The following is a 17,514-nucleotide window of genomic DNA, read 5'->3' as shown; positions in this document are numbered from 1 at the left end:
AGCCACTTACCTAACCCTTACCCTGACCCTCAGCATCAGCCCAACCCAAGAGCCATAGCTAGCCAAAATAGTTCCCACTCTCAGAACCAGTCAAATGAAAGTGAAGCTACAACACACGTAGAGCCACGTAGAGATCACACCACTGAGCAGACACAGAGAGAAGTCAAAGAGCCAGCTGTAATAACAAAACATGTGGGACTTGGGGGGTGGGAGAGGAGAAGAGAGAGAGGGAATGAGAGGAGAGAGAGGGAGAGAGAGGGAATGAAAGAGGAGAGGAGAGAGAGGGAATGAGAGAGAAGGAATAAGAGAGGAGAGGGAGGGAAGGACTTTACCTTTGGACCATTACAGAGGGAGTGGCTTCAAAAGAAGGAGGAGGGTGTGTGTGTGTGTGTGTGTGTGTGTGTGTGTGTAAGAGAGAGAGAGAGAGAGGGAGAGGGAGAGAGCCGTTGAGCAGTGGGAGAGTGATAGAGTATATCAGTCAAAGAAAGAACCAAAAGGCAGAGGGAAAGAGTGTGAGAGAACTACTATGCTCTGTCCCACTCCATGAATGTCTTCCCCTTTTCTACAGCCGAGAGAGAGAGAGAGACTACCTTTCCTTACTCTGGACTCTACTGCTCCACCATGGCACCTGTCACAGACAGAGAGACACGGACCTAGGAGCGCTACAGTACCAGGAACACACAGAGTACAAAGGTAAGACATTCCTTTCCTTATTTCCCAGTGGTTGTTATTGGGGTGTGTTTATCATGTGTGTTTTTTAAACAGTAGTTTGGGAGCAGAGTGTTTGTCAGTGTGGTTGTGTTTGTGTGAGTGAACTGGTCAGTGTTGTTGTAGTGGAGTTAAAGGTTCATGTTTGCCTTGCTCACAGCCTAGTGGCGTTTTTCAGTTGGAAAGTGTGAGAAAGTGGTCCTTTTTCAACATTTCTCACAACAGTTCTCTGAAAAGCCAGTTAGGTGCTTGTGCTAGAGTGTCAGTTTGAAGTAAAAGTAAGCATATTTAGTACATATTTCCATTTGCCTGTTCAGATGATTTTTCCTAATATTGACCAGCGGGACAAAAGAGGATTCTCTCTCTTTACACCTGAAATCCCATACAGCCCAACTCTCTCTCTCTCCCTCCATCCCTCCCCATCTTCCACACGGTCACTTCTGCACTTTCATCTAATTTAGCTCTGGCTTTTATCTCCTTTCTGCACGTTTTGTAAATGGCTAACGAAGGGAGTTTATTCCTCTCTTTCTCTGTCTCTTTCTCTCCTTTCTCTAAAGAAGTGCAGATTACATTGAGAGTCTCCCTCATACAGGCAGCTAATATCTGACACCAATATTGTATTGTATCTGTGTGTCTGTGTCTGTCATCTCCAATAATCCTTGGTAGCTTCAGCCTTTTAACCCAGTGTGTTACTCAAAGACCCCATCTCCCCCTGGATACTGAACGCTCCTGAGCATCTCAGCTTAACAGTATGACTGTGTCTGAGTCTCTATGGAGTGCTCTACTGTAGATATCTGTGGTTCTAGTCAGTCTATTTCTCTGCTTCTCTCTCTCTCTCTCTCTCTCTCTCTCTCTCTCTCTCTCTCTCACTCACTCACTCACTCACTCACTCACTCACTCACTCACTCACTCACTCACTCACTCACTCACTCACTCACTCCTTGTGGTGAGTGCAGGCCAGAGGCTGGGCTACAAAGCGGCGGTGACTTTGGCAGTGTGGTGAGACTCTGTGTCTGTGTGCTTTGGGCTGGACGGGAATGTTACACATCACAGGGAGGGAGGGAGGGAGATGTAGAAAAATAGAGAGAGTGGAATAGGGAGAAAAATAGAGAGAGGAAGTGGGAGAAAAATAGAGAGAGTGGAATAGGGAGAAAAATAGAGAGAGGAAGTGGGAGAAAAATAGAGAGAGTGGAATAGGGAGAAAAATAGAGAGAGTGGAAGTGGGAGAAAAATAGAGAGAGTGGAATAGGGAGAAAAATAGAGAGAGAGTGGAAGTGGGAGAAAAATAGAGAGAGTGGAATAGGGAGAAAAATAGAGAGAGTGGAAGTGGGAGAAAAATAGAGAGAGTGGAATAGGGAGAAAAATAGAGAGAGTGGAATAGGGAGAAAAATAGAGAGAGGAAGTGGGAGAAAAATAGAGAGAGTGAAAAACAGACAGAGAGGAAGAAAGACACAGTAGCAATGCCAGTTTTCTTTGTTTGAAATATTTAATGGATGCTGCTGATCTTTTGAAATATTGACTTGTTTGCTGCAGCTGGAGGGTCTAAAGAGGAGACAAGTTGTTCTGTCATTCACATAAAAAGCTAAATGCTGTCATCATCAACATTTTATCAGATGTATTTTTATTTTCAATCAAGTTGAATAAATGTAACAGTACAGGCATTTGATATGATACTCACCCCTGATGAGTAAGGTATTCCTCTCGCTCTCTCTCGGTGTGTGTGTGTGTGTGTGTGTGTGTGTGTGTGTGTGTGTGTGTGTGTGTGTGTGTGTGTGTGTGTGTGTGTGTGTGTGTGTGTGTGTGTGTGTGTGGTTGTGTGTGTGTGTGGAGACTCCTGTAGACTTACTATGTCACTGTTGACTGCAAAACTAAATCAGATGCTTCATCATTTGATTTACATTGTTAATGATCCCTGGTAATGATACACTGTTAATGATCCCTGTTAATGATCCCTGGTAATGATACACTGTTAATGATCCCTGTTAATGATACACTGTTAATGATCCCCGGTAATGATACACTGTTAATGATACACTGTTAATGATCCCTGGTAATGATACACTGTTAATGATCCCTGGTAATGATACACTGTTAATGATACACTGTTAATGATCCCTGGTAATGATACACTGTTAATGATACACTGTTAATGATCCCTGGTAATGATACACTGTTAATGATCCCTGGTAATGATACACTGTTAATTATACACTGTTAATGATCCCTGGTAATGATACACTGTTAATGATACACTGTTAATGATCCCTGGTAATGATACACTGTTAATGATACACTGTTAATGATCCCATGTAATGATACACTGTTAATGATCCCTGGTAATGTTCACTTGCCCCTTATGTTTTCGCTTGAATTAATCTGTAAAGGAGGAAGAACGGTTTGACAGAAAGGGTTTTAGGAACAGCTAGGCAAAGGGAAACTGTTTATATAAACACAGAGCCTCATACAGTAGGTACAGTGTGGTCAGGAGTGTTCTGACCAGGAACAACTTGGCAAAGGGAAACTGTTTATATAAACACAGAGCCTCATACAGTAGGTACAGTGTGGTCAGGAGTGTTCTGACCAGGAACAACTTGGCAAAGGGAAACTGTTTATATAAACACAGAGCCTCATACAGTAGGTACAGTGTGGTCAGGAGTGTTCTGACCAGGAAAAGCTCCTGATCCTCTAGTTATATAAGATCACAGTGCAACCATGTGGGATTGAATTGCCTGACTAGATCAGTTAGCGTCATCAGGTACAGATAACATGACAACGATACACTGAACCAGGGTTGAAACAGAGGCTAGAAGGGCCAATCTCAGTTCAGCATAAGAAGCTTTAGGGTAAAAGCAGTTCAGAACAGTGTACTAGCAGTGTACCAAACAACAAGGAAGTCCACCTGACCTTTCTCTCTCCTTCAGATGTATATCAGTCATAGCAGCCGATCCCCGTGCTGCGGGCTCAGTGCGAGAGGGAGGGGAGTGACTCTGACATGGACTAAACAGTGTGGAGAGTAGGGGTGGGTGGATCAGAAGCGCTTTGGCAAGCTGAAGCCTCATTCCCTGCTTGTCTTGGACACACTAATGTGTCCTCCTCTCTCTACCTCTGCTTCTCCTTATATTTGCCTTAATGTGCAGAGCCGTGTGTGTGTGTTTGTACCCTGGCATATGTGTCTGCATATACAGTATGTGGCAGAATTTGTGTGTGTGTGTGTGTGATGTGTGTAACGTGTGTGTGTGTGTGTTTGTGTGTGTGTGTGTGTGTGTGACGTGTGTGTGTGTGACGTGTGTGCGCATTTGGGGTTCAGGCTGCAGGTGAGAATCCATCACCTCCACTATGGAGAAAAAGCCAGAGGTGAAGGAGAGGAGAATTAGATAGCTTTACAATAGGAGATGAGAAAATAACGAGTCTCTCCCCCTCTTCTCCTCCCCCCATCGGCCCCTCAGAGCTGAGGTAAAGGGAGCGTTCGCCTGCCTCGGGGGCTTAGAGAGGGGATTTGGCTGTTCTGCCGGGTGCCTGCCTGATAACGAGACAGCCAGGCCTGCTGATACGCTGCTGAGTGCAGTACAGCGCCCCTTACCTGTCACTCCTCACCTGTCACACTCTGGTGCCACCGGCGGCCGAGATGACACACACACACACACACACACACACACACACACACACACACACACACACACACACACACACACACACACACACACACACACACACACACACACACACACACACACACACACACACACAGGGCCTACCACAGAGCTGCACGAGTGTTTGTGTGTGCAACTGCAGCATCTTTACAGTTTGGTGTGTGACAACTCACAGTAAACCTCTCAGTCAACGTAGAGAGGAAATGAATCCAGGCTCTTGTCTGGTATTCCATTCAGTGAGCATCACACTATGCAGTTAAATATTTTCCCCTCACTATACTCACACCTCTCTGTCAGGCTAGTTTAGGATAGGAAAAGCCCATTCACCCTCATTCAGGCCACAGGATGGATATATTGTATAAAGCATGTTATTCCCCCCAGTCCTCTCCCATCTCCTTCTCATCCTGTTGTGGCAGTGCCAGTCAAAGTTACAGCTGTTGGGATACAAGATTCATATTCAAGTCAAAGCCCTTAACTGCACCTAGCCATCAATAACAGAACTCCATGAAGAGAGAGGAGTGGAGGGGAGAGGATAAGGGGAAAGAGGAGGGGAGGGTGATGTAGGAAAAAGAGAGGAGGATAAAGATGGAAAGAGAGAGGGAGAGAAGAGCTGAGAATATGAGAAGAGAAATCAGCAGGTTAGAGGAGGGGGAATAGAAGAAATTAAAAGGGGAGCAGAGCAGATCTCTTCCATTAATGTGATCCTCCCTCCTCCCCTATTCCTCTCCTCCTTTCACCACCTGTGTTCTCACTCACCGCTGTTTACCCACCCTTCCTCCCTTCCTCCCCCCATCCCTTTCTACCCCATTGCCACTTAATCCTCCTCACTCTCTCTCACCCCCATCCTTCTCCCCTACCCCTTATTTCACCTCTCACCCTTCTCACCTCGGTCACTAGCTCTCCCCGCACTCCACTCTCTCACTCCCCTATTCACCCTTCCTGATGCCTACACACCTTCTGGTGCTTAAGTTATTAGCCAGACCTAATCAACCTGCAACCATGCAGTATGGGGTGTGATCTGTGATTTTGTGTGTTTGTGTGTGTGTGTCTATACTGTATGTGTAGGGTGGGTGTGTCTATATGTGTAGGGTGTGTCTATATGTGTAGGGTGGGTGTGTCTATATGTATAGGGTGTGTCTATATGTGTAGGATGGGTGTGTGTCTATATGTGTAGGGTGTGTGTGTGTATGTGTGTAGGGTATGTGTGTGTGTCTATATGTGTAGGGTGTGTGTGTGTCTATATGTGTAGGGTGTGTGTGTGTGTGCGGTGTGTGTGTGTGTGTGTGTGTGTGTGTGTGTGTGTGTGTGTCTATATGTGTAGCGTGTGTGTGTGTGTCCTCACGTGTAGGGTGGGTGTGTGTGCACACGCTTGTGTATGTGTATGTGTGTGTTAGGGCCGGGACAATACCAGTATTGTGATACTCGTTAGTATCGTGGAAAACAGCCTTAATGTTGGAAACAAACATCATTATGTTTTCATCCAGAGTCACATTTATTTATTTTCCAAATTATAACACTCTATATTTTACATACAGCAGTTTTTGAAAGGCCTAAAGAGTTTGGTTTCCTTCGTGTTTTCATTTCGATACTGGTATCGTCCCGGCTCTAGTGTGTATGACTGCCAAATGCACGTGTGTATAGGGTGATGCTGGTGCAGAATGGATGTGGCCAGGCTATGGCTTTTAGCCCATCCTCCCAGTCTCCCAGCTTCTCTCCCAGCCATCTAGCCTGCTAATTGAACCCGTCCCAGGAGGAGGGATCATTCCACATTTTTAATTTGGCTTTTCCTCCTGATAAAGCACCACCCCCACTCCTCCTTCTCTATCACTCTCTACATCGCCCTCTCTCTGTCACAGTCAGACACACACACACACACACACACACACACACACACACACACACACACACACACACACACACACACACACACACACACACACACACACACACACACACACACACACACTCTCTCTCTCACACACACACACACACACACACACACACACACACACACACACACACACACACACACACACACACACACACACACACACACACACACACACACACACACACACACACACACACACACACACATTTATTTCAGTGTAAGCCAAAGCAGCAGTAGAGGGCTTAGTCTACCCAGCTGCAGCCAGCAGAGATAGACTCTCTGAAGGTGAACCCCATAGTGAGGGAGAGGAGGGGACGAAGGGCCCTTTTGAGTTGTGTGTAAGTGTTAGTGTGCTAGTGTGCATGTGTTTGTGGGGAGGGTATGTGCTTTAGATCTGTGGAGAGAGAGGCCTTTAGATCAGAAATGACAATAGAGAACAGGCACATTTATTGATAGTATTATATCTGTGTTTGTTTACCTACATGTGTATTATATTAGATGTGTGCATAGTTTAGGTATTTGTGTTTCTGTTAATAAGAACTTATACTGCAACAACAAAGAAATGCATTGAAAAGCTTTCTGTTAGCAAATTCCACAACAAAAGGATTAACATGAAAAACAATACTTAAGCCAGTTTGCACAGCAGAGACATGGTGAAGCCAATAGGCCGAGGGGTTGGGAGTACAGTAACAACACACTGAACCAGATCCCAGTACAATAAGACTAGAGACTAACGCTTCCTTTGAAGTGGTCCTTATTACAATGTAATTCTGTAGATGGTAATTAGCTAGATAGCTAGCTAGCTAGTTGGTAGACCTAACAAAAATGCCAGAGAAGCTAACGTTAGCTAGCTACTCTAGCTGGCAAATACTACTTATGCTAAATCGTCCAGCAGAATTCATGTATACAAAAAAGCTAAACAAATTGCATGGAAAACTTACTTTATGTCTCATGTGTTGACGTTTTTGTCTTGTCTACAACACTTTGTTTCTTTCACAGCAATCTTTCATGTCTGGATTCTTTTTTAAACATTTTTTTAATCATTTTATTATGAACAAAACAAATACAAAACCAGAAACATACAAAGAAGAGTACATAAACCTAACAGACAGAGTATTACATATCGAGACACATGTTCAATTTGTCAAAAAGTTTGATGGTACGTATTGCTTTTTTGTTTTTACACTTCCTGATCATTTCGAAATAAAGAATGTGAAGAGGGGTTTGTTCTCCGCCCACTTCCTTTTATGGATAAAGAATCTTCCATAAAAAATAACCAAATGAACAATGAAGTTAATTCAGGGTCCATATCATTTGGATCAAAATAAAACATAATATCAGAGTCTTTCAAATGAACATTAACAGGGGTTTCTTTTAAAATCTTCAAACTCACTCCAATATCTTCTGACATGGTAATATCTTGACATAGTTTTCTTATATCCATGCTATTACATTTAATTACATTACATTAATTCTTTCTAACTGAATTGAGAATGCAAAATCTTCAACAGTTGCACTTGGAGTACTGTTATGTTCTCCTAAAAGAAGAATAGCACCTTTAGGGACAGCTCTAACAACAATTTGATACTCCTCGGGAGTGAATATAACATTGTGTGTTCTCATGAATTCTGGATAATCATATAGTTGTCCATCATTATTCAATAGTTGTTTAACCCAGAAAATGCTGTTGTCAAACCAGTTCTGGAAAAAAAGACTTGTTTTTGTATTTTCTGTATTTGTTATTCCAGTATATCTATGTGGGGGAAATTATGTTTGTATATGAGGTTCCAAGTTAGAAGTACTTCTTTATGAAGGTCAGCAAGCTTAATAGGGATCTTACCCACATAAATGTTGCATTTGAGTAAAACCACCAATCGGTTGGAATATTAAATTAGGGATTATATTCCAAATGCAATCCATATTTCTTAAATACTTTTGTATCCATTTGATCTTGAAGATTATATTAGAGGTGTTAAAATCCAGAGCATTCAACCCTCCCTCGCGTTGGGTGCTACGTATTACCGATTTTCTTAAATAATGAGGTGTATTCCTCCATATGAAGTTAAATCATTTAGTATCAACCATTTTAGTTACTGACAGAGGAACATCCAAGGCAAGGCAATAAACTAATCTGGACAAACCTTTAGATTAGTACAAGTCCAGATAAAGAAACATCTCTTAATAACCAGGAGTTAAATCTCTTTCTAATTTTCTCTACAATAGGAGAGAAGCTTAAACTGGTCCTTTCTTTCTGGTCTTTGTTAACTTTAATACCAATATATGTGATCACATCTTTTACAGGGATATGACATACTGAGTTTAAGTCACATCTTTTACAGGGATATGACATACTGAGTTTAAGTCACATCTTTTACAGGGATATGACATACTGAGTTTAAGTCACATCTTTTCAACGCAAATAACTCACAAAAAGAAGAAAAAGAAAAGAAATCAGCCAAGACCTCCGAAACAAAATTGTAGACCTCCGCAAGTCTGGTTCATCCTTCGGAGCAATTTCCAAATGCCTGAAGGTACCACGTTCATCTGTACAAACAATAGTACGCAAGTATAAACACCATGGGACCATGCAGCCGTCATACCACTCAGGAAGGAGACGTGTTCTGTCTCCTAAAGATGAACGTACTTTGGTGCAATAATCCCAGAAAAACAGCAAAGGACCTTGTGAAGATTCTGGAGGAAACAGGTACAAAAATATCTATATCCACAGTAAAACGAGTCCTAAATTGACATAACCTGAAAGGCCGCTGAGCAAGGAAGAAGCCACTGCTCCAAAACCGCCATAAAAAAGCCACACTACGGTTTGCAACTGCACATGGGGACAAAGATCCTACTTTTTGGAGAAATGTCCTCCGATGAAACATAAATAGAACTGTTTGGCCATAATGACCATCGTTATGTTTGGACGAAAAAGAGGGAGGCTTGCAAGCCGAAGAACACCATCCCAACCTTGAAGCACGGGGGTGGCAGCATCATGTTGTGTTGGTGCTTTGCTCCAGGAGGGACTGGTGCACTTCCCAAAATAGATGGCATTATGAAGAGGAAAATTATGTGGGTATATTGAAGCAACATCTCAAGACATCAGTTAAAGTTTGGTCACAAATGGGTCTTCGAAATGGACAATGACCCAAAGCATACTTCAAAGGTTGTGGCAAAATGGCTTAAGGACAACAAAGTCAAGGTGTTGGAGTGGCCATCACAAAGCCCTGACCACAATCCTATAGAACATTTGTGGGCAGAACTGAAAAAGCGTGTGCGAGCAAGGAGGCCTACAAACCTGACTCAGTTACACCAGTTCTGTCAGGAGGAATGGGCCAAAATTCACCCAACTTATTGTGGGAAGCTTGTGGAAGGCTACCCGAAACGTATGACCTAAGTTAAACAATTTCAAGGCAATGCTATCAAATACTAATTGAGTGTATGTAAACTTCTGACCCACTGGGAATGCGATGAAAGAAATGAAAGCTGAAATAAATAATTCTCTCTACTATTATTCTGACATTTCACATTCTTAAAATGAAGTGGTGATCCTAACTGACCTAAGACAGGGACCTTTTACTAGGATTAAATGTCAGGAATTGTGAAAAACTGAGTTTAAATGTATTTGGCTAAAGTGTATGTAAACTTCCGACTTCAACTGTACATGTGAGAAGGCTTTAATACTCTCAATAGCTTTCCTGACTTCTTTATGATCTTTCATAAAAAATGGTGGTGTCGTCAGCCAATTGTGAACATTTTATCTCTTTATTTTGTACCTGAATACCAATGAAACTATCCTTATTGATATGAAGTGCCATAACATAACAATCAAATAATAGAGGAGAAATTGGTCATCCTTTTTAAATCTTTGTCTTATGTCGAATCACTGTGAAGTTCCATGGGATAATTTAACAGAATTGTTTTCGTTACACTTTGAAAAGACTCAAAAATAAAATAATGTATAAAAGCCTTTTACAAATAAAATAAAGTATCTTCCATAATGTGCACCTTGTAGTCTATCATGTCAAATACTAGTCGAAAATGATTACATAATATACACTTCCGTTCAAAAGATTGTGCTCACTTACAAATGTCCTTGTTTTTGAAAGAAATGCAAAAATGTTCTCCATTAAAATAACATCAAATAGATTAGAAATACAGTGTAGACAATGTTGTAAATCACTATTTTAGCTGGAAAGGGCTGATTTTTTATGGAATATCTACATAGGCGTACAGAGGCCCATTATCAGCAACCATCACTCCTGTTTCCAATGGCACGTTGTGTTAGCTAATCCAAGTTTATCATTTTACAAGGTTAATTAATCATTAGAAACAAAACTTTCCTCTGAAACTCGTCAGTCTATTCTTATTCTGAGAAATGAAGGCTATTCCATGCGAGAAATTGCCAAGAAACTGAAGATCTCGTGCAACTCTGTGTAACTAGAATAGAAAGAGGAGTGGGAGGCCCCAGTGCGCAACTTGGCCTAGAAGGCCAGTATCCCGGAGTCGCCTCTTCACTGTTGACGTTGAGACAGGTGTTTGCGGGTACTATTTAATGAAGCTGCCAGTTGAGGACTTGTGAGGCATCTGTTTCTCAAACTAGACACTCTAATATACTTGTCCTCTTGCCTAGTTGTGCACCGGGGCCTCCCACTCTTTCTATTCTGGTTGAGCCAGTTTGCGCTGCTCTGTGAAGGGAGTAGCACACAGCGTTGTATGAGATCTTCAGATTGAGCCTGTAATCGAACCTGCAAATGCAAGCTAAAATAGTAATTTACAACATTAATAATGTCTACACTACATTTCTGATCAATTTGATGTTATTTTAATGGAAAAAATAGCTTATCATTCAAAAACAATTACATTTCTAAGTGACCCCAAACGGTAGTGTGTGTGTGTGTGTGTGTGTGTGTGTGTGTGTGTGTGTGTGTGTGTGTGTGTTTTGGGCTCCGTCCCTGTCATGTTCATAACGTACTCTATTTTTGGAAGAGAAATATAAATAATCATTTCGTATTCCTGCACCTGTCTCCTATCATTATACAACCTGACATCTTCAAATTCTTGAAATAATATCCTGTTTTGTTTGTTGGAAGCATAGATATTCCCTAATAACATTTCACTGTTCAAATTCACTGTTAAAATTAACCAACATCCAGTGGTGAGTCTTGCGACTGATGACCTTCCCTTTAAATGCACCCCTTATAACTGCTATATTGTAGAAAGTCCATGTCTGCATTGAACCATTTGCAATACATGATAATAGCCTTAAGTTTGAGTAAATTACGAATACCCCTGACCTGAATTGAACAAAGAGATAAAGACAAACTTCAACCAACAACCTTGTTATGCTAATATAAGCTTTTCCTAAGGATATGTAACTCAAAAGGATTTCCATCCCATTATTAACCCCTCCAACAAAAAACAAAGAAATACTGGTCATAAAGTTACCAAATTATTCTTACTCCCACAAGGGGGAGACATTGTGCAGACCTTACAATAAGCAGTTATTCACCCATACTTACTGTTAGTTTACCAGTTTTCAGGTCAGCCTTTCTCATTCACTTACTATAAAATGATGCTTTTCACCTGGCAATTAGGCAGTGTTTAGGCCTACGAGTTCTGTCTGAGTCACATTTCTTTCCCATCTTTCCCATCATTTCTTTCCTTCCACACTGACCTTCTCAACCTGTTCTTTGCGAACTGTCACATGACCTCAGTGTCCACAAAACTGGGCCCTTTCAGTGTTGTTTCGAGGGTGTTGCGAACATGGGTAGATGTTGACATAAATAATAAAAAATGTTAAAAATAAATGCACCAATTATTTATTTATTTATTTAACCTTTTTTTAACTAGGCAATGCCAATGCATCCCATCCAAACGGGAGAATGTTCCTCAACAGTGAAACCCTGCAAAGGTTACATGATGGAATAAGAGTTTGTCCTACGAACTTTTGAATTGCATTTATAAACTATTATTCAACCAAGCTTAATAGACTTACAATTTGGAAAGCATGAATGACTGTCTCTCAATTTTAACCATACCTGTTTATTAGTGTATCAACATGTTTTATCGATGGTTAAAGTAATTGACCCTTTGTCAAAATGCACTGTTAATTTATCTAACAATTTAAAGATCTTTTTTCATGTGAACCATTTGTGAACAAGTTTTTGCCATTGGGCCTGGGCATTAGAATCCAGAGCCCTTTATTGCAGCATTGTGAATTGCAGCAGGGTTTTGAATTGGCTGCCACTTGTCCCATGGTTTGTTCAGGCTGAAATGTGCAGGCCCTGAAATATGATGCACTGGGATATATGGTTGGGATGCTATCGGAAACTTTAATATTTGTAACAAGCAAGGTAAAAAGCATTAGTTGTTACACTTATGTAATTATAGACTGCAATTACCACCAGTTACATGATATTACAGTTAATTACAACACTTGTTAGTGTAAGTACATATTTAATTACACTGTAATAAGAACACCTTAAAATGAAGTGTTACCGACTAGGGAAATAAGATGTGTACTGAATGATAAGACACCGGGGCCAGCAGGAGGCCTACGAGGTTATAATAACATTCAGGCAGCCTTAGCTCTTGTTGTGCACATGTGGTATGTGGACAAGGGCGCTGAATTTTCAGAGAACGGGAAAGGATAAATGAATGAAAGCAAGGGAGAGAGATGGAGGGAGAGGTTGTGTAGAAACCTGTCCATTGAGGCAGACTAGAAAAACAAGCGCTGTACTGTACGTAGAGTAACTGCTGCACTGAAACCATACAGGGGTAACTACTGCACTGAAACCATACAGGGGTAACTACTGCACTGAAACCATACAGGGGTAACTGCTGCACTGAAACCATAGAGGGGTAACTACTGCACTGAAACCATACAGGTGTAACTACTGCACTGAAACCATACATGGGTAACTACTGCACTGAAACCATACAGGGGTAACTGCTGCACTGAAACCATACAGGGGTAACTACTGCACTGAAACCATACAGGTGTAACTACTACACTGAAACCATACATGGGTAACTACTGCACTGAAACCATACATGGGTAACTACTGCACTGAAGTCATCTAGGAAGGGTACCCTACTGAGCATCGAGAGGGGGTGAGATGTGGGTGAGTGATGGTACAACACTAGGCCTTACACTTGCCTATTTATGTCCCCTCAGTCATTGCAGTATGAATGTGTGTAGCCTTGGTGCCGGGCTGTGTGTGAAGTGCTGTCAATGTTCCCCAGGGCAGAAAGCATGGCAGGTATACAGCAGGGTATTCACAGATATAAAGATAGTCTGTTCTCCCAGGGTGGAGGCCCAGAGAAGGGAAGGGGTGGGGTGGGGTCTTTCCATGTGGCCCCTGATTGTGATATGTGAAAGGGATGGTGAGTGGGTACTGGGTTGCCAAACACAGGGGCCCTTTGTGTCCTTCACCGCCTGTATGTTTACCAGTCACTCCGCGCGCCCCCTACCAGAGACCAAGTTCATTAAGCAAGGCCCACAGGAGAGTGTGTGTGTTTGGGGCGGAGAGGACGACTGTCTGAAACGTGCATTCCCTGGCTGATTAGAGGGATAGGGAGTGTGTGTGTGTGTGTCTGAGAGAGTGTGTGTATGTACGTGTGACAGCGTCTGCGATGGATTGCGTGTGTGTGGAATGTGGCTGCTGACGAATGCACAGGGGAGTGTTTGGGAGGAAGAAGGGAGGATGAGGAAAGGAACGAGGTAGAACAGAGAGGAGAGGGGACAGTGACAGATTGCTTAGAGATGTGTTGTAGCAGGCCATTTCAGCCTAGCTTATAGCCTTTCCCAGCCTAGCCTCAGTTTGGCCATGGTGTGTCTCGTTCCGGCAGGTTGACATTTGTTGTCATGAGTCTTGGAGGTAGAACTGAGCCATTAGATAGGTCAGCTGCATTCTGGAGGGCAGGGCAAATCAAAATGTGCAAGTCAAAATTGTGGGTCTTCATTTTTGGTATGTTAGGGCTAGGCATGAGGTTTAGCAGTGTGATTAAGTTTAGAGTTAAGGTTGGAGTTAGGTTTAAAATCAGATATAATGACTTTGTGGCTGTGCTAGCTAGTGACCACTCTACAGCGCTACCTCCAGAACAAGATTAATGACAAAAACGCTAACATGCGTCGTTCCGCCTCTTTCTCTGTGGTAATAGGGATGGACAGAGAGGCTGTGGACAGTGACCTGTACATCCTCCTAGGTTTTAGCCAAACATACAGGACTACCCCCCTCTCATCCCCTCAACACCCTCACCTTTAAACTTTCACCTCCGCCCTGATAGGCCATTTAATACCCTGAATTATGACTTCCACTGGAGGCCATGCTATTGGTTCAAATCAAAGGTTAAGCATGACAGACGTCACACAGTATGCTGTGTGTGTGTGTGTGTGTGTGTGTGTGTGTGTGTGTGTGTGTGTGTGTGTGTGTGTGTGTGTGTGTGTGTGTGTGTGTGTGTGTGTGTGTGTGTGTGTGTGAGAGAGAGAGAGAGATAGCTGGGGTAGTGAGTGACCATCAGGCAGAACAGGAGGAAACTCAACGTGGGTAAATGGGCAAGTTGAGACTTGATGTGACACACACCTTATTTGCATTCCCAGGCATATAGTTCTGTAATTACCTCTCGTTACGGTAAGAGTCCATTTGAACAGACGTATGCATACCTGTCCACATGTGCCAACACAGCACACTTAATCACAAACTGTAGGCATACCAGAACACAGAGACACACACCCCCTTCACTAGAGTCCATTGGCCTGGCTTGACACACAGACACCCAAAGCCCTCAATAACCCTTAGCTGTAACCCCTCTTTAATGGAGAAGTGTTGCTTACAGATATGGGAAACAATGTTATGAATAGGTGAGTCAGTGTGTGGTGTGGTGTGTGTGTGTGTGTGTGTGTGTGGTGTGTGTGTTTGGGGCCTCCTTACACACACTGACACACAGCAGAGCCCACCCTGGATATGTGAGAGCCTCACTCCCTCCACTCTGGGGCGCTTCATCACCTGTCAGTCTCACTCACCTGCAGGGAGGGGAAGGGTTAACCCCGGGTTATCATCATCATCATTCCTCTGCTCAGTGTCTCATATTAACCTTACATTGTGTCCAAACCCTGCTCTGATTCAAACCCTGCTCTGATTCAAACCCTGCTCTGATTAAAACCCTGCTCTGGTTCAAACCCTGCTCTGATTCAAACCCTGCTCTGATTCAAACCCTGCTCTGATTCAAACCCTGCTCTGATTCAAACCCTGCTCTTAATTCCAGCCCTCCTTTCAGTGTTGTGCATAATGTTGCTGTGCCGTCTCTATGCATCAGCTAATGCGCGTCAGGGAGCACAGGGCTGTGTGTGTGTGTGCATGTGTGAGTGTCAAGCCCTAACACACACTCTCCACGGGGCTAGGTTCTCATGTCCATGTTTCATAGAAGACAGGTTCTAAATAATGGAATATGGCTGAGGAGCCAGAGAACGAGAGGTGGAATGAACAGAGTAGGAGAATCAAATCAAAATCAAATAAAATGTATTTATATAGCCCTTTGTACATCAGCTGATATCTCAAAGTGCTGTAGAGAAACCCAGCCTAAAACCCCAAACAGCAAGCAATGCAGGTGTAGAAGCACGGTGGCTAGGAAAAACTCCCTAGAAAGGCCAAAACCTAGGAAGAAACCTAGAGAGGAACCAGGCTATGTGGGGTGGCCAGTCCTCTTCTGGCTGTGCCGGGTGGAGATTATAACAGAACATGGCCAAGATGTTCAAATGTTCATAAATGACCAGCATGGTCGAATAATAATAAGGCAGAACAGTTTAAACTGGAGCAGCAGCACGGTCAGGTGGACTGGGGACAGCAAGGAGTCATCATGCCAGGTAGTCCTGGGGCATGGTCCTAGGGCTCAGGTCAGTTGAAACTGGAGCAGCAGCACAGCCAGGTGGACTGGGGACAGCAAGGAGTCATCATGTCAGGTAGTCCTGGGGCATGGTCCTAGGGCTCAGGTCCTCCGAGAGAGAGAAAGAAAGAGAGAAGGAGAGAATTAGAGAACGCACACTTAGATTCACACAGGACACCGAATAGGACAGGAGAAGTACTCCAGATATAACAAACTGACCCTAGCCCCCGACACAAACTACTGCAGCATAAATACTGGAGGCTGAGACAGGAGGGGTCAGGAGACAATGTGGCCCCATCCGAGGACACCCCCGGACAGGGCCAAACAGGAAGGATATAACCCCACCCACTTTGCCAAAGCACAGCCCCCACACCACTAGAGGGATATCTTCAACCACCAACTTACCATCCTGAGACAAGGCCGAGTATAGCCCACAAAGACCTCCGCCACGGCACAACCCAAGGGGGGGGGGGCAACCCCGACAGGATGACCACATCAGTGAATCAACCCACTCAGGTGACGCACCCCCTCCAGGGACGGCATGAGAGAGCCCCAGTAAGCCAGTGACTCAGCCCCTGTAATAGGGTTAGAGGCAGAGAATCCCAGTGGAAAGAGGGGAACCGGCCAGGCAGAGACAGCAAGGGCGGTTCGTTGCTCCAGAGCCTTTCCGTTCACCTTCCCACTCCTGGGCCAGACTACACTCAATCATATGACCCACTGAAGAGATGAGTCTTCAGTAAAGACTTAAAGGTTGAGACCGAGTTTGCGTCTCTGACATGGGTAGGCAGACCGTTCCACAAAAATGGAGCTCTATAGAAAGCCCTGCCTCCAGCTGTTTGCTTAGAAATTCTAGGGACAATTAGGAGGCCTGCGTCTTGTGACCGTAGCGTACGTGTAGGTATGTACGGCAGGACCAAATCAGAGAGATAGGTAGGAGCAAGCCCATGTAATGCTTAGTAGGTTAGCAGTAAAACCTTGAAATCAGCCCTTGCTTTGACAGGAAGCCAGTGTAGAGAGGCTAGCACTGGAGTAATATGATCACATTTTTTGGTTCTAGTCAGGATTCTAGCAGCCGTATTTAGCACTAACTGAAGTTTATTTAGTGCTTTATCCGGGTAGCCGGAAAGTAGAGCATTGCAGTAGTCTAACCTAGAAGTGACAAAAGCATGGATGAATTTTTCTGCATCATTTTTGGACAGAAAGTTTCTGATTTTTGCAATGTTAGAGAACCCATGATGCTGTCACTGCTGACATCCCCCTTCTCACTGTACTGTACATACAGAGATACATAGATGTGGGACAATGGGTTAGGAGGTTAGAGGTTGTGCTATTTGAGAAGTGAATTATTTTGTGGTGTTCTGCATCATGGTTATGAATCAG

The 17,514-nt window shown here is 43.4% G+C and overlaps 1 protein-coding gene across 2 annotated transcripts in view; it reads left to right on the top strand.

Annotated features, from left to right (window-relative positions):
* Positions 1-415: 415 nt before the first annotated feature.
* The window catches only part of LOC139368729 (sema domain, immunoglobulin domain (Ig), short basic domain, secreted, (semaphorin) 3B), an 89,644-nt gene continuing 72,545 nt past the window's right edge, over positions 416-17,514 (top strand). Inside the window, exon 1 of one of the 2 annotated variants that reach the window (XR_011627012.1) lies at positions 416-693. The gene's annotated coding sequence lies outside the window, so the exon portion shown is untranslated. The remainder of the gene's footprint in view (positions 694-17,514) is intronic. The other variant, XM_071108022.1, reaches the window with a different exon arrangement.

The sequence above is a fragment of the Oncorhynchus clarkii genome, chromosome 16, assembly GCF_045791955.1.
Source record: "Oncorhynchus clarkii lewisi isolate Uvic-CL-2024 chromosome 16, UVic_Ocla_1.0, whole genome shotgun sequence".
Taxonomy (NCBI): domain Eukaryota; kingdom Metazoa; phylum Chordata; class Actinopteri; order Salmoniformes; family Salmonidae; genus Oncorhynchus; species Oncorhynchus clarkii.
Note: the sequence above shows the minus strand (reverse complement) of the source record. Positions and strands in the feature narration are given on the sequence as shown.